General features: G+C 41.4%; 1 protein-coding gene across 3 annotated transcripts in view; it reads right to left on the bottom strand.

Annotated features, from left to right (window-relative positions):
- Nucleotides 1–1,726: 1,726 nt before the first annotated feature.
- Nucleotides 1,727–24,350, bottom strand: part of LOC125104832 (translation initiation factor IF-2-like) — a 53,201-nt gene continuing 30,577 nt past the window's right edge. Inside the window, exons 2-3 of one of the 3 annotated variants that reach the window (XM_047737666.1) lie at nucleotides 10,319–10,488; nucleotides 1,727–2,016 (exon numbers count right to left, since the gene is read on the bottom strand). The gene's annotated coding sequence lies outside the window, so the exon portion shown is untranslated. Of the gene's footprint in view, nucleotides 2,017–2,603; nucleotides 3,059–10,318; nucleotides 10,489–24,350 lie in introns of those variants that run through there. The other 2 variants (XM_047737668.1, XM_047737667.1) reach the window with 2 other exon arrangements.

Raw genomic sequence — 24,350 nt, 5'->3', positions numbered from 1 at the left:
TATCCAAAATCATTATCAAATTTACAGTCCCATAGGAGTATATGAGGGCTCTGTGGCTCCGCTTCCTCACCAACATCAAAAGTTGACCGATTGTTAAGTTTTTGCTAACATGGTAGGTACGAAATGGTATATCACTGGTTTTAGCTTGTATTTCTCTGTTCACTAATGAGGTTCTTTCCATATGTTTATTGGTCATATATACTCCCTCCACTGTGAAATATCTAATCATATAATTTGCTCACTTTCCAGTTGGTTTGTACTTTGTTTTTTATCTACCAGGCCACCTCTGTCTTATATCAGGTTTCCATTTATCCATGGGTCTGTTTCTGGCATCCATCTTCTGGAAAATTCATTTTTTACTTATTTGAATATTTAAGACTGGTCAACTAAAAAACTATTTTTTTAGGGGCACCTGGGTGGCTCAGTTGTTAAGCATCTGCCTTCAGCTCAAGTCATGATCCCAGGGTCCTTGGATGGAGCCCTACATTGAGCTCCCTGCTCAGTGGGAAGCCTGCTTCTCCTTTTCCTTCTGCCTGCAGCTCTACTTGCTTATGCTCTCTCTTTCTCTCTCTGTCAAATGAATAAATAAAATCTTTTTTTTTTAAAGAGTTTAGGTAATTTTTGCACCCAAGATGGGGTTCAAACTTACAACCCCAAGATCGAGAGTTGCATGCTCTACCAACTAAGCCAGACAGGGTTCTCCTAATAAACTACTTTTTTAAATAATTTTATTTATTTGAGAAAGAGTGAGCGAGAGAGAGCATGAGCAAGAGAAAGGGCAGAGCGGGAGGCACAAGCAGACTCCCTGCTGAGCAAGAAGTCTGATAGGGGATTCGATCCGAGGTCCCTGGGATCATGACCCAAACCAAAGGCAGACGTTCAACCAACTCAGCCAGCCAGCACCCCTTAAAAAACATTCTTAATGAAAGTTACAATGAATGAATCTATAAGAGGTTTTTTTTTTTTTTCTTTTTTCTTTTTCTTTTTTAATTTACAGGAGTCTTGAAAATACTCAGTAGTCACTAAGGGTTAGTGTGCCACCAGAGGGAGCTCAAAAGAGTCCATGAATTGTACAGCATAGCATTCAAGCATAAAAAGGATAGGACACTCTAGTTTTACTGAGCACTTTAAGAGTATTTTTCAGTATAACTTATATGAAGATCTCAAGGTTTTAATGTATTTTTGCATTATGTCTCACCTTTCCCTCTACTATTTCACTATTTTTATTTTCCCAATTCACCATCGCACAGTAAGGCACATCATGAGATTAAATAACTTGTTTGGTATTACATTTAGAATTTTTTAATGGTCCTCCTGAATCTCTATCAAGGTGTTCCCCAGCCACTGCACTCTTGACCCTTCACTGGACTCTGGGATCAAAGCTGAAAGTGAGTAGTGTCAGCTCTGGTCACTTCCTACAAATTAAGTTTGTCTTGTTGGCCAGTACTAGTTATGGGATTCTGCCGTTTTCTCAACTATTGCAAACAACATTATTGTTTTGTTGTTTTTTTTTTTTAAGATTTTTTACTTATTCATTTTGAGAGAGAGAGCACACACATTCACACCAGTGAGAGCACGAGCAGGGGAAGGGTCAGAGGGAGAGGGAGAAGCCGACTTCCTATTGAGCAGGTAGCTCTGATGCAGGGCTGATCCCAGGATGCCAGGATCATGATGGGAGCCAAAAGCAGCCGCTTAACCAACTGAATCACCCAGCCACCCATGTTTTGTTCTTTATCAACTAGGTTCCCATTTGAAAATTAGTTTCTCTATGGCAGTGTTCCTCCAAGAGATCAAAGTCCTGTCCTGAAACCCAGACCAGATATGTACCTTGTACCCTGTTCCTCAAGTCACTAACAGTGTGGAATCAAGAGTGACCTTCTTACCTAGAGTGTTTGTTTGCTTATTTTTTTCGCACTTCTTTCTGGACAGAGGCTTATCGTAGGATATGGTCAGGCCACAAGCCAAGTCTCTTTGCTGCTCCTCTCTTTGTCCTGGTTGCTGGGAATCTGAAAAATACTTTTTCTTAAGAGAGAGAGAGCTAAAGTGACATCTGGGTGGCTCAGTCATCCAGTCATGATCCCAGGATCCTGGGACTGAGTTCCCCATCAAGCTCCTTGCTCGACGGAGACCCTGCTTTTCCCTCTGCTTGCCGTTTCTCCTGCTTGTGCTCTCTCTTGCTCACTCTCTAGCAAATACATAAATAAATAAAATCTTTAAAAAAGAGAGAGAGAGAGAGTATGCATGCATGTGCATGTGGGGGATGGGGAGACGAGGAGAGAGAGAATCTTAAGCAGGCACCATGCCCAGCACAGAGCACAGCACAGAGCCAGCCCAACATGGGGCTCCATCTGATGACCTTAAGATCATGACCGGAGCCAAGATAAAGAGTCGAATGCTCAACTTGACTGAGCCACCCAGGTACCCCTCAAAAATAATTTTATGTTTGATGACTATAGTTTGATTTTGGCAGTAACTGAGCAAAAAATTTCTTCATATATTTTCATCTCTTTATTGAAACAATGAACCTTTTTGCTATCTGCTTTGGACTACAGCTATATAAAAAACTGTCAGAATCCTTGCCATCAAGAGCTTATAGTCCAGTAGGAGAGCAAAGCGTCAAACAAGTTGAAACTAGAGTAGGGGCCAAGGGCAGACTACCCCAAGATGGGCCACTTTGGCATGAAGATTATTTTGAGTTAAAAAGCAATCAAAACCCAGCAGATTCATTAAAGTCCTTCTTTACTTCCCCAACGCCTAAAAAGAATTTAGATAGAGGACCTACTCCGGGAAGAGTTATTACCAGAGATAGTTATATTATACTATGAACTAGGGATGGTAGACAGGGAGGAACCTAGCAAGCCCTGTTTGATCCAAGTCCTCTATGCGCCATTGTTTCTGAGTGGCCCAGCAAACATTTGTTTACCAAACATTTACTCTTTTTCATCTTCTTGCAAATTGCATTCCTTCTCTTTGATGTCCCAGGCTGCTGCCCTCTTCTCTTTAGTTCAGAATGACATATATACCTCATTTTGCTTGGCTGTCTTTGGAATCTTCATGTCTGTGTGGAGTCAAAATTACATATAAAATTAAATTTTATTTTCTCCTGTTAATCTGTTTCATGTCAATTCTTAGTCTACCTAGAAGGACCTTGAAAGGGACAGGAATTCTGTTCCCAACACTGGCTACATACTACAAACGGGAAAGACTGGGCACCTGGGAGTCTCAGTCTGTTAAGCATCCGCCTTCAGCTTGGGTTATGATCCCGGGGTCCTGGGATCAAGTCCCACGTTGGGCTCTCTGCTCAGCAGGGAGTCTGCTTTTCCCTCCCTTCCCATGCACACGCTCTCTCTCTCTCTCAAATAAATAATAAGATCTTAAAAAGAGAGAGAGAGAAAGACTTAAAGGAAGCTAACAACATGAGGACTTAACCTCAGCTAGTTAACATTTCTTGCCGAGTGTTTGACTTTTATTCTAGTTTTTTTAAATTGTTTTGGTTTTACTATCTTATTTCAAGTCAATGCAAAGTCTTTTAGTTGTGGGCAAAGATGTGTTTGTACATATAATCACATGATCACTTTCATGTATCCCTTTGAAACAGGAAAACTAAAGGGACCCCCTGAAAAACCTCTTTATTCGCTCCTTTAGCTGCTTCCATTCTTGCTCCCCTTGATTCCCTTACATATACCTCACAGAACAGAGAATGCACGCCCTCCTTGTAAAGATCAAGGATTTAATGACTTTAGAGTCTTCTAACAGAATAGATACCATCTGAAGAGTGACTGGGCAGGGTCCTCGTGAACATTTTCCAAGACCACTGACTCATCAACTCTTGGCTCCAGGGCATAAGTGACTTCTGGAGAACACCTAAACACTCATCTTTGTTCCTGGATTACTGAGAAGACAAGTGCTCCAGATCATTGTCTTAAGTAAAAACCCCAGGTCCCAAGCAAACAATGAGGTTCAGTTTCCTAGGCTCCTATGCTCTGTATCTACACTATCTTCAAGAAACTCTGCTCTCACTTCCTTTTTGACTGTGCTTGATTTCCACCCTGTTGGAAGCTAAGGACCTTCTTAGCTGGTCCTGTGACACAACCCCCCATAGCTGGGTCCTCAGTCCCAGCCAGCTGTATCACCTTCTTAAACAAAGAATTTAAAATGATGTATCATGGGAATATTGCTAGAATTTCTGAGTTGGGATTTCACTGATTTGACTAGTGACTTACCAAGTGGATTTTTTTTTAAGAGAGATTTTATGTATTTGAGAGAGAGACCGAGAGAGATCATGGGGCTGGGAGGAGAAGAGGGAAAGAGAAGCAGACACCCCACCGAGCACAGACACCAAGTTCTTTCGATCCCAGGAACCCCGAGATCATGACCTGAGCCAAAGTTAGCCCTTCAACCAACTGAGCCACCCAGGTGCCCCCCCCCCCCCCCCCCCCCCCCCCCCGCCAGTGGACTCTTAAGTGTTGTAGAAGCTGATTCAATATGAAAGGAGAGAATGCGGAGGTGATAGCTAGTGCAAATCCTTATCCAGTCTAGAATGAAAAGAAGAAATGAGGATTGCTTGCCTGCAGGGGCAGGGCAAATGGCACACATGACCGGACCAGGTAAAGCTGGGACACAGAGAACTGGAAAGGACATGCTCCAGCAAGTCTGCAGGCAGGAATGAGGGCCAAGTGTGACCAGAGCACCTTAATTTATAAGATAAGCTAGAATTTTAGTTTCATAGGAGATTCTCAATTTTTAATGTCAGATAGCTTAATTATTTTTATTGTACTGTTGGGTCCCCCAAAAACTGGGTACCCCAATAATGGGTCCGTGATTAAAGGAGCGAGACTGATACAAAGTGAAGGTCAAGCAAAGCTTTATTTCGCGCCAAGCAACAGGAATCATACCGACCGTCTAACAGACCAGTCGGGGCCGCCCCTACAGAGAGGACGAGCCCTCCCTGCTTTCCAGACTAACTTTTATAGAGCAAAGGCCATGTGGTTGGGCCTGGCCACACATAGGTGGCCAATGAGATTGTAACACACACACAGGAAACTCCACAGTGATGCTAGGCGACAAACTGTATTACAATTTACCCTAGTAGACATTTGAACCAGTTTATCACACCTTGGTTAGGATTGGCGCCAAAAGGCTCCCACAGGGCGGGGGCCCCTACTCCTTGGTAGCTAGGAGACAGTATGCGCCCCCACTGATTGAATACCTCCACCTGGCCTGACCCACCCTTGTACTTGGACTTTGTTACCTGGGACTGGTTTCCTGGACTTGCTTTTATTTTTTTTTATTTTTTATTTTTATTTTTTAAAGATTTTATTTATTCATTTGACAGAGAGAGATCACAAGCAGGCAGAGAGGCAGGTAGAGAGAGAGGAGGAAGCAGGCTCCCTGCCGAGCAGAGAGCCCGATGCGGGGCTCGATCCCAGGACCCTGAGATCATGACCTGAGCCGAAGGCAGTGGCTTAACCCACTGAGCCACCCAGGCGCCCCCTGGACTTGCTTTTAAATAAGTTCTCCTGGCTGGGGGCAAGGTCAATTTAAGTTTTACAACAAAATGGCAGTTCACCGGGGTGGGGCTGCTCTGGCTGAATAGGCCCTTACAGTACAAGCTGAATAAAACACTTCAGCCTTTTTGTGATCTTTAATTTAGATTGCCCTTTATGATGACTTTCCAACTATGTACTCCTCAGCTAACCAACTAGAACTTGTTCTCTCTCCCATTTCACTCTCCTCGCCCTACATCCTACCACCAACCTTCAGTTCCATCCCCCTTCACTTGTCTAGTATCATAAAATAAGAGACATAGGAAATCAAGAGGAGCACCTGGGTGGCTCTGTCAGTAAAGCATCTGCCTTTGGCTCAAGTCATGATCCCAGGATCCTGGGATCGAGTCCCATGTGGGGTTCCCTGCTCAGTGGAGTGCCTGCTCTCTCTCTCCCTCTGCCTGCTGTTCTCCCCAGAGAAATTTTCTTTACAGAGGGAAATAGGATAGGTATAATGCAAGGAAGGGTTTTGTGTTGTTTTGGGGTTTTTTTTTCTCTTTTGTCTCCTGAAATAGTCCACAGACTAACAAATATTATCTCAGAATTTCTTCCCTTTCTAGAAAATGGTCTATCTGGCCCCTCCCTCCATGGTTCTGCTCATAACTAACAGCCCCTGCCCTGGCTCCAGCTCTCAACTGGCAGCCTCAGCCTCCAGCAAAGGGCGCCATTTTCTCTTAAAGGCCCCTGGGTGCTAGAGAGAAAGGCCTCCGAGCGCTAGAGGGAGCGTCCTTCTGCTGTGCTCACCCTGAGTTGCATCACTGTCCTCGGGGGCTTCTCAGCCTCTGCTGTTCAGTCACCTGTGTAATCAATTCCCTGCATGAAATTCTCTTTCAAACACTGGTTTCTCTTTTTCTGCCTAGACCTTCACTGATACAAACACAGTGGAACTCTTCATAAATCTTCCTCTGAGGCTTGAGGTAGATGTCATTAATCCAATCTGTAGACTAGAATGTCAGTTTTAACTGTGACCACACATGCCCATATTTAGTCATATTTTCTACCTACAACAGTTAACCCTCCTATTTTTTTTTTTAAAGATTTTATTTATTTATTTGACAGGGACAGATCACAAGTAGGCAGAGAGGCAGGCTGAGAGAGAGAGAGGGAAGCAGGCTCCCTGCTGAGCAGAGAGCCCGATGCGGGACTCGATCCCAGGACCCTGAGATCATGACCTGAGCCGAAGGCAGCAGCTTAACCCACTGAGCCACCCAGGTGCCCAACCCTCCTATTTTTATTATCCTGGTCTGATGGCAGAGAATCCCATTTTGCAAATTCATTCTGAGTTACCTATATTGCCTTCCTTTTAAAATTTCTTGGGAAGACAAAAGTTTAGCATTTGATCACAAACCTGTATTCTAGCCAAATTAAAATATGATTCAGGAGTTAAAATAGGTTTTATATAGCCTCTAAAGTGATGTATATCGTTTCCTTACAGAAGGCTTAAAGAGGAAAAAATCCTTGTATAAGCTTCAAAAGCTCTTTTGTTTACATCATTTTCCTTCAACATTTTAAAATTACAGAAAAAGGGATATGATCGCATTTGATAAATCTACATATAATCTCTGCCTGTATTCACCACTTGGTAGCATTGTACCAGTTTGTTTTTTTCCCTCTGAAGCACTGGAAAGTAACAAAGGTATCATGACATTTCACTGCTAAATAGTTCATCATGTATTCTCTTCCATAACCACAATTCCATATTTATGCCCAAGAAATGCAACAATGTAGTCCGTTCTAGTTTCCTGAATTGTCCACAAAATGTTGTTAAGAGCTTCCTCCCAAAAAATCTCTAAAAAAGAAGTATTATGGGTGCCTGGGTGACTCGGTTGGTTAAGCAAATGCCTTCGGCTCAGGTCGTGATCCCGGAGTGCCAGGATCGAGCGCTGCATGGGGCTCCCAGCTCTACCGGGAGTCTGCTTCTCCCTCTGACCTTCTCCTCTCTCATGCTCTCTGTCACTGTCTCTCTCTCAAATAAATAAATAAAATCTTTTTAAAAAAATAAGAAGAAGTTGGGCGCCTGGGTGGCTCAGTGGGTTAAGCCGCTGCCTTCGGCTCAGGTCATGATCTCAGGGTCCTGGGATCGAGTCCCACATCAGGCTCTCTGCTCAGCAAGAAGCCTGCTTCCCTCTCTCTCTCTGCCTGCCTCTCCGTCTACTTGTGATCTCTCTCTGTCAAATAAATAAATAAAGTCTTTAAAAAAATAAAAAAATAAGAAGAAGTATTGTGCTAATATAGCCAGCTGGCTGACATAAAAGAATGATGAACAAACATGGGTGTCAGGCCACTTAGTTCATGTTCTTACTTGCACATCCAAAAGGCAGACAGATAAAAGTTAAATCAGCTAATTTTGCTTCTCTTAAATAATTTTGATTAAAACTCTAAAAGTGGGGGTGCCCAGCTGGCTTGGTCAGCAGAGCATGTGACTCTTTGAGCTCCACACTGGGTGTAGAGATTACTTAAAAAAAAATCTTTAAGGAAAAAAAAATTCTAAAAGTAAAGGTGTGGTTGATTATTCATTTAACTTAGAGCTGGAGATAATCTACTCCATTTGTTTACAAACAAATCTGGACTAACCACTTTTAAACTAAAAACAAACAAACAAAAATGATATGTTTTTCTTTCAATTCATTACTTCCCTGATCCTTTCTTTGTAGGACATTGACCTAACACTGGTTGGTTTATTATAATATACATTTAACAGTTGATAAGCCTTACTCCTTACTATTTTCTTATATCAGTGAACAAAGTTCCTATTTTTCAGAGACAAGGTATTTTTCCCTTGTAGATGGCTCAATATTAATTTCCTATCCTCTTATAGGTATTCCTGGCAAAATATGGAGAGTATTTACATTGGAAATATCTTTTGACCTCCTGCTTAAATTCCTTGAGCTATTTACTTATTTCGGATAAAAAGTGTCCTCGAAGCAGCCAAAACCTCTTCTACTCTAAATTAGTAGTGTGGGTTTTTGCACAATGACAGTTCTCTGGATTACGCATTGAAGTGAGTTTTAGACGCAGGCTCTCTTTGCTCAGTCACATCTTCTAGTTTGGGCAATGCCTGATTGTGCCGTTTGTACTTCCAGCATTTCCTATAAAATTCTGGAGGGGAAAGAACCAGTCGCCCCAAGGTGGGCCATTTTGGCATGAGATTATTCTGAATTAAAAGCAGTCAAGGGCGCCTGGGTGGCTCAGTGGGTTAAAGCCTCTGCCTTCGGCCCAGGTCATGATCTCAGGGTCCTGGGATGGAGCCCCGCATCCGGCTCTCCGCTCAGCAGGGAGCCTGCTTCCTCCTCTCTCTCTCTGCCTGCCTCTCTGCCTACTTGTGATCTCTGTCTGTCAAATAAAGAAATAAAATCTTAAAAAAAAAAAAAAAAAGCAGTCAAAAGCCAGCATTGGAAAGGAGAGCCTGTACCAGGAAGAGAGTTATTTTTTTTTTAAGATTTTTTTTTTTTTTTTTTTGACAGACAGAGATCACAAGTAGGCAGAGAGGCAGGCAGAGAGAGAGGAAGGGAAGCAGGCTCCCTGCTGAGCAGAGAGCCCAATGTGGGACTCGATCCCAGGACCCTGAGATCATGACCTGAGCCGAAGGCAGCAGCTCAACCCACTGAGCCACCCAGGCGCCCCAGGAAGAGAGTTATTAACAAAGATTCTGCTTTACCTAATGAATAGTGCAACCTTTATTTACCAAAATCTCTTCTTACCTTCCTGCTAATGTTCTTTCTCCCCTTTGTATCCCTACACCTTTACCCCTTTCCTCAGGCTCAGGAGGTTAATCAATGAGCTTCATGTTGCCTGACTCTCTTTGAAATTTCATGTCTGTGTAGATTTCTCCATAGATATGAAACTAAATTTGATTTTCTCCTGTTAATCTGTTGGGTCTTATGTACATTTAATTCTTAGTCCAGCTGGAAAAACCTAGGATAGAAGAAAATTTCTTCCTCCTCAATAGGTGGCCTACTTGGCAGGACACTGACTTGCTGGACACTGCTTGCCCCAGACACAGAGGCAGCTAAGAGCTCCTTGGGAAATCTGACATACAGCCAACAGAAGGTAAGATTTTTTAACCACGTCAGTCTCCAGAGATCCTTATCTGTGGAGTCTGATGGAGCAAGAGTAATGAGTGTCCCTTTTTTCCCTTTTTTTTTTTTCTTCTAAATTTAGATTAGCAGGAGAAAATACTTGTGGAACTAGTTCCTCGGGCTTAGTAACTCCTGGTAAATTTAGTGGAATACTGATCCATGTCCTCTCCAGATGGTTTTTGTTTTCCTTTGTCTACGTCTTTTATGTCATTTGTCATATAAACTTCGGTGTGGGTTAATGTGCACGTGAGGTAAAGGCTGTTGCTAAGGCATATCTTCGAAGTCCAGAAGTCCAAGCCACAAAACTAGAAGACATGGGTCAAGTACTTAAAAGCTGTCAGACAGAGAGGAAAAAAAAATCTACTAGAATATTTACCACCTTACTCAAAGACTCCTTTGTTAGGTAAGTTAGTCATGGAATGGATTAGATTGACACTAGGTAACCTGCCAACCTCAAGAAAAGTTCCAAGCAACACTGTGGAACAGCACACAATACCCAACCCCACAGTACATCTCTGCTATGTATTAGTTTGGCTCCAAGAGCCTCAAGGCTTAGTTAAAGCTGTTAATGTGCTTCTAAGAAAAACTGGATGAGATTTTCCCTTTCATCTTGTTCTATAAGTCCTAAGAGCCTGGCTTTGTGACCAGTGATAGTACTGTCTTTGGTCTCCACCATCCAGAGGGCACACTTACCAGGGTGCACTTTGTAGGTCAGTCAAATAGACTAGGGTTCCAAGAGTCCAGACATGCCAGCTCCCAGAGGTAATTGTCACGAGGTGTTTAAGTTCCTTCATTGTCTCAACCTTTGTTGCTTGTTGGTGCTGGAAATCCCATTCCAGTAATGTAAGCAGAATTAGCTATCTCTAGAAAAAGAAAGATGAGACACAACTATCCTGGTGGAAGAGAAGTCATTTCAGGTCTCCAGTTATTTCCGGTGATCCACAGATCCCTGGTGAGCTCTACTTGCCTCAGCATACTGCTTGTAGAACTGCGCAAATGGTGTCTGAATGACAAAGAAGTACAAACACCTGGGGGGCTCAGTAGGTTAGGTGTCTGACTTGGGCTCAAGTCTTGATCTTAGGGTCCTGAGATAGAGCTCAACATGGAGTCAGCTTGAGATTCTCTCTCCCTAACTCTCTCTGCCCCTCCCACTTGTTCTCTCTCTCTCTCTCAAAAAATAGATAAATAGATAAATAAATCTTAAAAAAAAAAAGAACAGTCTCCATCTGGCCAGGAAACAGCCTAACCATATCAGAGACAATAAATTAGTTTGAAAACTCCCAGTGCTATGTCAAAGGTAGGCAATACCCTGCATTCCTTACTTGAGACGGTTACCTCTGATTCCTCGTAATGTTAAGGCCTCTGCCCTAGGAGACGCATAAGCTTCATTAACCTAACCCTGGGTGCAGGTATAGGCTTGCACAACTTTATGTCCTCTTCAAATGCCATGATGAAGCTGCCCTTTCAGAATATTCATCCTAAACCCTAAATAAAAAGAATCCCTTCGCTCCTGCTCAGGGAGTCACAGCTTTGGAAGTTATTTGCTGCAAATAAACACTCTTTTGTGTGACAACTCCATCTGGTGTGGTCTCCACCTGTAATTCACCCAGGAGCAAACTTGCATTAGTTTGGTTACAGTAGCTCCTGCCCAGCGTCACAGATGAGGAGATCTGTGACTGAGTGGAGGCAATGCATGTGTCAGTGGGAGACAGGATACATTGTTCTCACCACGTCATCTTTACCACCTGTGCAAAAAAGGCTTTTGCTTTCTTAGTCTGATTTTGGTAGTAAACTTTTGGATCATGAGGTCTACATCATCGCCCCCTCTCTGGATTCCTCTTCCATCTTTGGTTAAGCCATTAGAAGGCTTTCTGGTTTGGATTCCTATTAAGAGATCCTACTTGTAGGGACGCCTGGGTGGCTCAGTTGGTTGGACGACTGCCTTCGGCTCAGGTCATGATCCCGGAGTCCCGGGATCGAGTCCCACATCGGGCTCCCAGCTCCGTGGGAAGTCTGCTTCTCCCTCTGACCTTCTCCTCACTCACGCTCTCTCTCACTGTCTCTCTCTCAAATAAATAAATAAAATCTTTAAAAAAAAAAAAAAGATCCTACTTGTCAATGGCCAGATGATGGATCCTTTAAATGGGTCATATTTTAGAAACACATATATTCTTTTTTTTATTATTTATTTTATTTTTTTTTAAAGATTTTATTTATTTATTTGCCAGAGACAGAGGGAGAGAGAGCGAGAGAGCACAGGCAAACAGAATGGCAGGCAGAGGCAGAGGGAGAAGCAGGCTCCCTGCCGAGCAAGGAGCCCGATGTGGGACTCGATCCCAGGACGCTGGGATCATGACCTAAGCCGAAGGCAGCCACTTAACCAACTGAGCCACCCAGGCGTCCCAAGAAACACATATATTCTTTATAGATAGCTCTCAATTTCCATAGTATAATGACCTGCCTTAGGGACTTCCTTGAAAAGATAAAAGAACAGAAATTAGACTTAAGACAAAAATGAATGTTCACATCGAAAGTAAATTCCCGGGGCGCCTGGGTGGCTCAGTGGGTTAAGCCGCTGCCTTCGGCTCAGGTCATGATCCCAGGTCCTGGGTTCGAGCCCCGCATCGGGCTTTCTGCTCAGCGGGGAGCCTGCTTCCTCCCCTCTCTCTGCCTGCCTCTCTGCCTACTTGTGATTTCTCTCTGTCAAATAAATAAATAAAATCTTTAAAAAATAAAAATAAAAATAAATAAAAAAATAAAAAAAAAGAAAGTAAATTCCCCTTATTTTTTTAAAATAATTTTTAAATTTTTTTATAAGCATATAATATATTATTAGCCCCAGGGGTACAGGTCTGTGAATCACCAGGTTTACACACTTCACAGCACTCACCGTAGCACATACCCTCCCCAATGTCCATAACCCCACCAGTAAATTCCCCTTCTTAAAAATCCAGTTTCATCTTCCTTTTTTAATTTCCCCCTTCCCTATAGGATTTATAGTGCACACTCCAGCCAATCTCTAGGTTCAAGATATATGGGTTGCTCACGTAAATGCCGAAAGCCAGAAAGTGAATTTAAAAGCCCCCAAGACTGGCAGTAAGTCTTGTTTGCTCCTGCCTCCCAGGGCTTTGTAATGGAGCTGTGCCAGCCTCAGGCATTTCTACGTAGGCGTATCACAGACCCTCTGCCATAAAAGAATTTGTGTCCACTGGATAGCAGCGAATTTTTTAAGCAATAAAGCCCCTTTATCTCTACTTTCAGAAGATCCTACCAAATTTAAAGAGAAATTAGAAAGATTATTTGACTATTCACAACCTCCCATTCACGGAGGAAAGAGACAACCAAAATTTCTCTGAGGCCCCCTACAAATTATCAGTGGAAGGCCAATGTTCAGGGACTAATAATAGAAGCGAAGGTCGGGGCGCCTGGGTGGCTCAGTGGGTTAAAGCCTCTGTCTTTGGCTCAGGTCATGATCCCAGGGTCCTGGGATGGAGCCCTGCATCGGGCTCTCTGTTCAGCAGGGAGCCTGTTTCCTCCTCTCTCTCTCTCCCTCCCTGCCTCTCTGCTTACTTGTGATCTCTGTCTGTCAAATAAATAAATAAAATCTTAAAAAAAAAAAAAAGAAGAAGAAGAAGAAGAAGAAGCCAAGGTTGAATTGTGTAACCAGAAGGGCAGCTTTTGTTAAAATGTTTTATACAGATGAAGGGGTTCAGGACAGGACCCCTCCAAATGTGCCACTTTGGCATGTGAATTATTTTGAGCTAAAGGCACTTGAGACCCTGTAGGATCATATATCCCTCCTTTAACCACACAGAAAAACTGGGGCACCCAGTTGGCTCAGTTGGTTAAGTGTCTGCCTTCAGCTCAGGTCATGATCACAGGGTTCTGGGATCAAGCCCTTGTGTACACGTGTTGGCTCCTTGCCCAGTGGGGAGTCTGATTCGCCCTCCCCCTCTGTTCCTCCCGCTGCTCATGCTCACTGTCTCTCTCTCTCTCTCAAATAAATAAATAAAATCTTTAAAACACACACACACACACACACACACACACACAGAAAAATCTAAATTAGATGGGGGTCTTTCCCAGAACAAGGAATATTAACAGAGATAAACTTTATCCAAGTGACCATCAGTATAGCTGGGCAAACTTCTAATTACCAAACATCTACTCTTCTTATGACCCTGTGAAGTGGATTCCTTTCCTCTGAAATCTCAGACCCTTACCCCCTTTTCTCCTTACTTCAGAATGACATATATACCTCATTTTGCCTGTGTTTGGAATTTCCATGTCTATATGGATTTCCCATACCTATGCCTATTATATTTTATTTTCTTCTGTTTATCTGATTCTTAATCCAGCTAGAATAACTTTTAAGGTAACAAGAATTCTTGCTCCCCAACACAGACTTTACATAGGTATAAACCTTTTGATTCCCCTCTTAGTTAAAGATCTCCCTGATGGGGCACCTGGGTGGTGCAGCTGGGTAAGCAGCTGACTCGTGGTTTGAGCTCTGCTCAGGCTGTGATCTCAGAGTCATGAGGTGAGCCCAATGTCAGCCTCCACGGTCAGGAGGGATTCTGCTTGGGATTCTTTCTCCTTCATCTGCCCCTCCCACTTGGGATCTCTCTCTCTCTCAATAAATAAATAAATTTTTTAAAAAAATCTCCCTCATATAAGGAAACAAACTTAGTTTAAAAGGCAGGCCAGTCCCCTGATATTCAGGCTGTCATCCAGTTCTTTGGAGAATTAGGATCTGTCGTTGTCTTACAGGTCTCTACAGAACCAGAAATACAACTCTAGAAACAGGTTAAAGCCCATCTTATGTTTACCAATCCCAAAACCTCACCTATTCCTCTCAAAATGTTTGTGAATATTATAAATGATCAGGATATTGGAACAAAATTCTCCTGTACTTAAGAAAAGGAAGGTGGGGCCCCTGGGTGGCTCAGTGGGTTAAAGCCTCTGCTTTCGGCTCAGGTCATGATCCCAGGGTCCTGGGATCGAGCCCCGCGTTGGGCTCTCTGCTCAGCAAGGAGCCTGCTTTCCTTCCTCTCTCTCTGCCTGCCTCTCTGCCTACCTGTGATCTCTGTCAAATAAATTAAAAAAAAAAATTTAAAAAAAAAGAAAGAAAAGGAAGGTAAATTATAAATAGCAATTACTCTGAAACTCTAGGAAAGAAAAACGTTTTTTGCATTCTTTCACTGTCCCTCGAAATTACAGATCTTATCATGTCTTTGAAATGTAAATAAAGCCCTCAACCATCTGAGTCTGAAGGAAAAAAAAAGAGGAGGCTTGGAAAGGCCTTTATAAAACACAAACTGCTAAAAGGGTTTTTTCTGCCAAAGCTCTAGCACCTCTGATAAGAGGCCAATACGTCCTAAAAAGTCCACCTTGGAGAAAACTTGTATACATTCTCTATGCATTTATACTGTATATTTTCTACCCTCATCATCTCTAGGACCTAAAAGCCACTCTTTGAAATACAAACTTAAGGAAAAGTTTTTCATCTGGAGTTAAAAAAAAAAAGGAGGAAGATATTTGGAAATTGGGCCTATAATGTCCTCTCTACAAATATTAGTAAAAAACAAAAGCTATAAAACTTTTATTTGCATGTGTCTATTTGTGTGTCTATATATATTGTAAATGTGAGATATTTTCTCTACCTCTAGTACTGCTAAAATTAATTTGTAAAAGAGCTCTATTTAGTTGTTTTGAAGGTAAGCACTTACAAGAATTGGGCATCTAAAGCTCAGAAACGTAGAAACTATCCCAAATGTTTATCAAGTTCACGTGATCAGGGAAAATATTTGATATTAAAGCTATTTAAGGTTGGCTTGATTAAAATAGATATGTTTCCAGATAACCAGTATTTAATATAAAACTTTTATTCTGACTATATTTACTGAAAGTTAAATAAGTTCATTTTTAATAACTGACCTAACATGAGTTTGCTCCTCAGTGAACCACAGATGAAAACTATAACAGGTGCAGTTGTCCCACTAAGGAAACTTTATTTGCAGCAAATAAGATCATGGGGAATGACTTCCAAAGCCATGACTCAAGGGTGTAAGGGTGGATAAGTTATTTTTACTTGGTGTTAGGATGAATATTTAGATGGGGAGACTTGTTATAATCCGCAGTGGGGGACAAAATGTCACACATGCGCCTTAAGAAAGCATGCCTGTACACATAATGTCTATTATGTAAATGAGGCTTGTGCTCCTCCTTGAGTGGAGATAGTACCATAGTGAGGTAAAGGCAGTTTGGGGTGATTCTAGAGGTCACTCCATGGTCCATCCGCATAGGGGCAAGTTAGGGGCTAAGTTCAATAGTTCTGGGTAGTCTGAGCCACCTGGGGATCTCTGTCTAGGCAGTTTTTTTGTTTGTTTGTTTGAGATATAGTTCTGGTTTCCATCATGGGATACTATGTCTCTCAGATCTTTTGCCTGAGTTAAGAACACACTGGAAAGGAGAGCTTAAGGAAATACACGGAACAGAGGTTGCTGAGTTCAAGCAGGTGGGCAGTAAAGGTCAGGTCTTGGGGGTCCAGCTGGTGATGATAGAAATTTGTCCAGAAAAAGTTTGGACAAACAAAAGAAGTTTGTCCAAATAAAACAAAACAAAAAACCCCCTAAGGATTATGGTTGACTCTGTCCAATGCCTCATGAAGGGTTGTGGGTGGACTAACCATAATTGTTAAGAACAAGTAAATTAAATAGGTGAAAATAAGATAAAAAAGGTTTGTAGGCAACGTTTTAAGCAGCTTCTAAAATCTTTGATAACTTGAAACTTTTTTTTGTTTTGTTTTGTTTTAAGTTTTAAAAAATAAATAAATATGCTTATTTATTTTGGAGAGAGAGAAAAAACATGAACAGGAGGGACAGAGGGAGAAGAGAGAGAACCTCAAGCAGACTCTGCACTGAGTTTGAAGCCCAATGTCAGGCTCGATTCCATGACCCAGTGATCATGACCCAAGCCAAAATCAAAAGTAGGCCACTTAACTGCCTGGGCTACCCAAGTACTCCTGGTAACATGAAACTTTAACATCCTGCTAAGTTAAATGATGAGTTAAGTTAAATTCATTGAACATCTGGATCATTTCCAAATAAGATATGCTTATGCTTAGTACTTAATGTTTTGTTATTTTATCTACTTTTGTCTTATTACTGAGAAACTAAAGACAAATTTGAGTGTGTTAGTAAACATGTCTTGTGCTTTACTAAAAGATGGTACTACGAAAAATGCATTTCTAGAAATTATAAAATGTATTTATAAATTTGTCAATCTAAAGAACCCTGGTCTAATAGTTCACACTTGCTTACTACTTAGTTTTCACTAGAAATTAAGATTTCCAGGAGCTCAGAATTCTAATAAATGTAATTAAGACTACTGGAAATAATCAAGGAAACAACTCTGCATGCAAGGAAAGTAAGATATGTGTGTTTGGTAAGAAAAAGTTTAAGATATAGAAATACATTTTTGTTGAGAAAAAAGAAAATTCATCCTAAAGTGAGGCTGGTTATTCAAAGAGGGAAAACTTAGGACAAAATCTGAATGTAAAAAAGAGAGTTGTAGGTTTACAGAAAAGAAATTAGAAAGAATGTGTGGTCACTACTGGCTAAGATTATGATAAATTTAAGTAAATGAGTTTGTTTGTTTGTTTGTTTGTTTGTTTTTTTAAAGATTTTATTTATTTATTTGACAGAGACACAAGTAGGCAGAGAGGCAGGCAGAGAGGGAAAGAGGAGGAAGCAGGCTCACTGCCGAGCAGAGAGCCCGATGCGGGGCTCCATCCCAGGACCCTGAGATCATGACCTGAGCCGAAGGCAGAGGCTTTAAACCACTGAGCCACTCAGGTGCCCCGAGTTTGTTTTTTTTTTAATTTTTATTTAGTTGTCATAGAGAGAGAGAGAACGTGTACGCAAGCAAAGCAGGGGAGCGACAAGCAGAGGGTGAGGGAGAAGCTGAGCTTCTGCTGAGCAGGGAGCCTGATGTGGGACTCATCCCAGAACCCTGGGTCATGACCTAAGCACAAGGCAGATGCTTAACAACTGAGTTTTAATATCGAAAGTACACTGGCAAAAAATTAAAATTTTGTTTTCTCTTTGCTAAAAGGACTAAGTTTTCTTTAACTATCGATTTGCTCTTAATAAGGAATTATTAACCAAAGTCTTTCTTTACCTTTAAAGTTATCTGCCTAGAAAATAAGGACTCTGTTTTGCCAGAATAATTTCCTATGTTTATCAGTCTTTGATTACTCAAAAAAACTGAGTACTTTTCTTTTTTTTTTTAAGAAAACTGAGTCTTAATAAAAAAAAAATTATAAAAAAAAAAAGAAAACTGAGTCTTAATATTAAGAGAGCTAAATTTTGCTCACAGCTATCTGTATTTGCCTTTGAAATCTTTTATTGCCATTTTGGTTAAATGGATAATTAACTACTGTTTCATAATGATTTGTGATTCTCTTTAATCAAATGTTCAAACCTCTTGGTATCTTTTGGCATAATTCCCAAAACCAAATTCTAAAATGAAGTCTTTTGACTATAACCTAATTAAAATTTTCCAGAGGGCCCTTGAACATTTCAGAGATTTGGTGAGAAATTAAATTAATTATACTTATTTGGTACATTAAATTACATAGGAATCATGGCCAAATAAGTGATACTAAACCCTCTTAAATTATATTTGTGTAGATAGGTTACTAAAATAAGTGTTTTACAAATTGTATGGAAAGTCCTAGAAATCTGATGCCCTGGCCTGTTATCTTGAAGTGCTGTGTTTCTCAGAAATAACGAAATTTCCTTACTAACTGCATTACAATGAACTCATTAATAAGATCTTTACTCTTGGCCATTTTTAAGTTTTTTATCATTTACAGACAGTTATAATGCAAGATAGTTGAAAGAAAAGCAGGCAGGAACAAGGGCCCCTCTCCCCACTGCCATAAGAGGAAACTACCCTTAAGAGGATTTTACACCACCCTAGAAGGAGTGAGTCCTCCACCCTTTCCCATGTGATATATAGCTGGCAAAAACCTGATTGTGTGGCAGACATGGAGGGTTAATCAGATTAAAGCAGCCTGCCAACAAGCCCATAAAAACCCTTAGTTTTGTTAGTGGCAACCCTCTCAGGTCCCCTCCCTCTACTAGAGCTTTGTACTATTGCTCAATAAAGTTTACTATCACTCAATAAACTTTGCTTTGTCGCCCACCACTCTTCTTCATCTGGTCTGCCTCTCCATTCCTGGAAGCCATGTGACCAAGAACCTGGGCACTAAAGGAAAATAAGTCCTTTGGCAGTTATGCTTTTACAAAAGCTTCCTGCAACTGTATTTCATTTTTAGTGAGACTCATGGAAAGAACTCTGAGTACAGGCTTCTGATAACCTTAAGATCATAATACTGAACTAGGTAAGTGTTTCTGGAACTACTAAAGAAAAAAAAAGAGAGAGAGAGAATAGAGTAGAGTAGAATAAGAGAGTAGAATAAGAATTAATAACATGAGACTGAATGGAGTGAGGAGAGTAATTATAATTTGTATGATTTTCATTTTAAGCTGACTTTCTAAAATGTTTTGCTTTTCCAGAGTCAAGGAAATGTTTTATCTTAAGCTAACTTATAGCAGCAATTTGATAAAATATACCTTTGTGATCAAATTGAAACATTTATCTTTTTCTCCCTACCTGATCGCTCCAGAATTAAGAAATTTTCAGTATTCTTTTTTTTTTTTTTTTAAGATTTTATTTATTTATTTGACAGAGAGATCACAAGCAGGCAGAGAGGCAGGCAGAGAGAGAGGAGGAAGCAGGCTCCCCACAGAGCAGAGAGCCCGATGCGGGGCTCGATCCCAGGACCCTGAGATCATGACCTGAGCCGAAGGCAGCGGCTTAACCCACTGAGCCACCCAGGCGCCCCAATTTTCAGTATTCTTAAATTTTCATGGGAATATATTTATTTGCATAAGTTCAATAAGAATCTTTTCTCTTTGTAACATGACACAATTGGAAACATTGGTCATAATATCAAGGCCTTGACTGGAATGTCATATTTGAGAGACAAGCATAGTCTCAGATATGACCAAAATGTTTAAGGAAACTATGGTTGACTTTATGGAACCAGTAAAGCCCCTTGGAAATAACAGTTTGTTACCCTGCTTACCGAGTTTCCAGCAGCCTTAGCAAGTAATTAAAGATCACTTCCTAGCAGGTACAGGAATCTCAGGATATTTTTGGAGACCTCAAAGGGCGAGAAATTAATCCAGATCTATAGGTATTGTGGGTGAAGTCTGATAGCAAGTATTTGTCTTGGCTTTTGGCCTTGAGAGGCTGTTAAAAGTTCAGTCTGGAGATTTCTTTCTTTCTTTCTTTTTTTTAAAGATTTTATTTATTTATTCGACAGACAGAGATCACAAGTAGGCAGAGAGGCAGACAGAGAGAGAGGGGAAAACAGGCTCCTTGTTCAGCACAGAGCCCAATGTGGGGCTCCACCCCAGGACCCTGAGATCATGACCTGAGCCAAAGGCAGAGGCTTAACCCACTGAGCCACCCAGGTGCCCCAGTCTGGAGATTTCTTATGAAAAGTTCCAGTAAAGCAGGTTTTAAAGAGCCTATTGGTCAATTGTTATTCTTGCTGCATTCATGTAAATAATCATGCCCAATTTTTTTGAAACTAGACTTATTTTGCAAACATATTAGTGATAACATGGCCATCTTTGATAGAATGAGGGTGATTATGTAGAAAAAAATGTACTTCAATAATTCCTGGGTAGATTATTGGATTCTTTTTTTTTTTTTTTAAAGATTTTATTTATTTATTTGACAGACAGAGATCACAAGCAGGCAGAGAGGCAGGCAGAGAGAGAGAGAGGAGGAAGCAGGCTCCCTGTGGAGCAGAGAGCCCGATGCGGGGCTCGATCCCAGGACCCTGGGATCATGACCTGAGCCGAAGGCAGAGGCTTTAACCCACTGAGCCACCCAGGTGCCCCGAGATTATTGGATTCTAATACTGTTATTATCAACAGTACTAGAACATGATTTCTTCTCGTTTCCCCAGTGCCTGGCCACAACTCTCCAAACTAACATTTTCAATTTTTCTCCCACCTTTCTGACTTGGAATCATTTGAGAACTAAAATTGCCCTTTTTCCTAAAGCCCTGCAAACTAAATATGAGTGACTTGACATAAATGCAGAGAAATCACAATAGCTAACATTTAAAGACAATCTTTTTGCTTGTTACTCTGTGGGTCACTCAAAAAGATCACCAGAGAGATCTGAACTCCAAATTGGGAAAATCTGTCAGATTACCACCGACTGCTCTCACTCCATCTGAAGATACTTTGAGCCTGACAACTAAAAATCTTAACTGGCTAACCTAAGAACTCAGAAACTGGTTTGTAATTTGATCCAATCATTAATCACTGTTTTTGTTTCCATAGAAATGCCTCTTATTTAATACCTGATTACTTGAACCATTGGCCTAACTTTGAGAACAAATCTGCATCACTGCCTCCTGAAATGAGTTTTACTGAATTGACCTACTGTCAGGACTAAGTGACTGGTTCAACAAGAGGGAAAAACCTACCCACTAAACTTTTCCTGTGGGTGTTGGGTCCCCCAATAATGGGTCCATGGTCAAAAGAGCGAGACTGATACAAAGCGAAGGTCAAGCAAAGCTTTATTTCGCGCCAACCATCAAGAATCAAACCAACCGTCAAACAGACCGGCCGGGGCCGCCCCTTACAGAGAGGATGACGACCCCTCCCTGCCTCACAGACTAACTTTTATAGAGCAAAGGCCATGTGGTTGAGCCTGGCCACACACAGGTGGCCAATTGAACTACAATTCACCCCATAGTAGACATTTGCATTAGCCTATCACCTTGGTGAGAATTGGCCCCCAAAAGGCAGGGCCCACACTCCTTGGTAGCTAGGGAGACAGTATGCACGCTTTACTGATTGGATGTCTCCACCTGCCCGACGCATCCCTGCATTCGGGCTGTTATCTCCACCTGACCTGACCAGCCCTTCTATCTGGGCTCTGTTACCTGGGACTGGTTTCCCGGACTTGCTTTTAAATAAGTTCCCTGGGGGGAAGGGGGTGGTGGGGACAGGGTCAATTTAGGTTTTACTGCATAAACAACAAAATGGCTGTTCAACCGAGGTGGGGCCGCTCTGGCTAAATAGGCCCTTACAGTGGGAAATTCCAAAAAGAGGAACTGTAGGGGCCAAGGTCAGGCAGCTCCAAGGAGGGCTACTTTGCCATGAAGATTAGCTTGAGTTAAAAGCAACTGGGCGCCTGGGTGGCTCAGGGGGTTTAAGCCTCTGCCTTAGGCTCAGGTCATGATCTCAGGGTCTTGGGATGGAGTCCCGCTCTCTGCTCTGCGGGTAGCCTGCTTCCCCCTTTCTCTCTGCCTGCCTCTCTGCTTATTTGTGATCTGTCAAATAAATAAATAAAATCTTTAATAAAAAAAAATAAATAAAGTCTTAAAAAAAAAGGCAATCAAAACCAAGCAGATTCAGGAACAGCTCTTTACCTCCCCCTGAACTGCCTAAATTTACATTGGAAAGGAAAGCCTTTACTAGGAAGAGAGCTATTAATAGAGATTCCTCTTTACCTAACAAACGTATTTGCATAACAGAGCAACCTTTGTTTACCGAACATCTTTCACCTTTCTGCTTATGGTCTTCCTCTCCTTTGTATCCTTATGCCCCTACCCCTTTCCTTAGCTCAGAACGTCACATAAACCTCCTGTTGCCTGTCTTTGAAATTCTATGTCCATGTGGATTCATTGCAAGTAGGACACTAAAATTGATTTTCTTCTGTTAATTGATCTCATGTAAATTTAATCCTTAGTTCAGCTAGAAGAATTCTGAATAGAGAAAAATTTCTTCCTCCCCAACAATTCCATGAAACATAATTTTAAGCAGCAAATATCAAATTTCGAACCTAAAGAGTAAACATAATCTTCAAAAAATAAATGTAAGGAGTGCCTGGGTGGCTCAGTTGTTAAGCATCTGCCTTCAGTGTTGGTCATGATCCCAGCATCCTGGGATTGAGCCCCATATCGGGCTCCCTGCTCGGCAGGAAGCCGCTTCTCCCTCTCCAGCTCCCCCATGTTTGTGTTCCCTCTCTTGCTATTTCTCTCTGTCATTAGAAAAAAAAAAAAGAATGTAAAATCTACCACCAAAGGCATGCAATAATTTAGTTTTCCTTTTCTTTCTACTATTTACTTTCAAATCTATTTTTTTAAATAATGGAAAGGAATACAGAATGTAAATAAATGTAAAATCCTAAACTATTTGACTTTTTAATTTTCTAATGTAATGGTCTCCGAAGTCTGTTGTATGTCCTTCAGGACTACACAAAACAGCCCACTGGGATATCAGGAGAAACTATCACATGTCTATTTCTATTTTTTACTTCATGCTTAAAAACATATTAAAAATAATATATATTATATATTACTATGGCAATACACTTATATAATGTAGAAATAAATATTATAGAAAAATGTTTGGGGACGCCTGGGTGGCTCAGTTGGTTAAGCGGCTGCCTTTGGCTCAGGTCATGATCCCAGGGTCCTGGGATCGAGTCCCGTGGCGGGCTCCTTGCTCTGCAGGGAGCCTGCTTCTCCCTCTACCACTCTGTCTGCCTGTACTCACTCTCTCTCTCTCTCTCTCTCTGACAAATAAATAAATAAAATCTTTAAAAAAAAAAAAGAAAGAAAGAAAAATGTTTGGAGGGGCACCTGGGTGGCTCAGTGGTTAAGCCTCTGCCTTCGGCTCGGGTCATGATCTCAGGGTCATGGGCTCAAGTCCCGCACTGGGCTCTCTGCTCAGCAGGGAGCCTGCTCCCCCCCCCCCCCCCGCCTGATTCTCTGCCTACTTGTGATCTCTGTCTGTCAAATAAATAAATAAAATTAAAAAAAAAAAAAGTGTTTGGAGAGTATTTTAAAGTCGGTTCACTCTGACTCAGTACATTTTGATCATCTTTTGAGAATGCTGTGGGACATTCTTTTTCAAAAGGAATAAACTAAAACGCACAGCTAGATATAAAATGTTGAATTATTGCATTTGGACCGGAAATCTTTACCATTGTCATCATATACACTAAAAATCTCCAGTGGTACTTGGCTGGCTCAGTCGGTGGAGCATGGGATTCTTGATCTCAGAGTCATGAGTTCAAGCCCCACATTGGGTGTGGAGCCTACTTAAAAAAATTTACCATAGAGTTCTATAAAAATGCTAAATTAATGTGTTACTTATTTTTTGTAAATTGTGAAGATAATTATAGAATATTTTTAAATGACATGAAAATAAAATGAAGGAAAAATCCCCCAAGATACCCAATGTTATTTTATGTACTTTTCTTTGAACTTTTAAAAAAGGTTTTATTTATTTATTTATTTGAGAGAGAGAGCATGAGAGGGGGAGGGTCAGAGGGAGAAGCAGACTCCCTGCTGAGCAGGGAGCCAAATGCGGGACTCCATCCCGGGACTCAGGATCATGACTTTAGCAGAAGGCAGTTGCTTAACCAACTGAGCCACCCAGGTGCCCTAATTTTTTTTTTTTTTAAGATTTTATTTATTTATTTGACAGAGATCACAAGTAGGCAGAGAGGCAGGCAGAGAGAGAGGGGGAAGCAGAGTCGCCACTGAGCAGAGAGCCCGATGCAGGGCTCAATCCCAGGACCCTGGGATCATGACCTGAGCCGAAGGCAGAGGCTTCAA

This window comes from Lutra lutra, chromosome 7 (assembly GCF_902655055.1).
Source record: "Lutra lutra chromosome 7, mLutLut1.2, whole genome shotgun sequence".
Classification (NCBI taxonomy): domain Eukaryota; kingdom Metazoa; phylum Chordata; class Mammalia; order Carnivora; family Mustelidae; genus Lutra; species Lutra lutra.
This window is presented reverse-complemented; position numbering and strand designations above follow the sequence as displayed.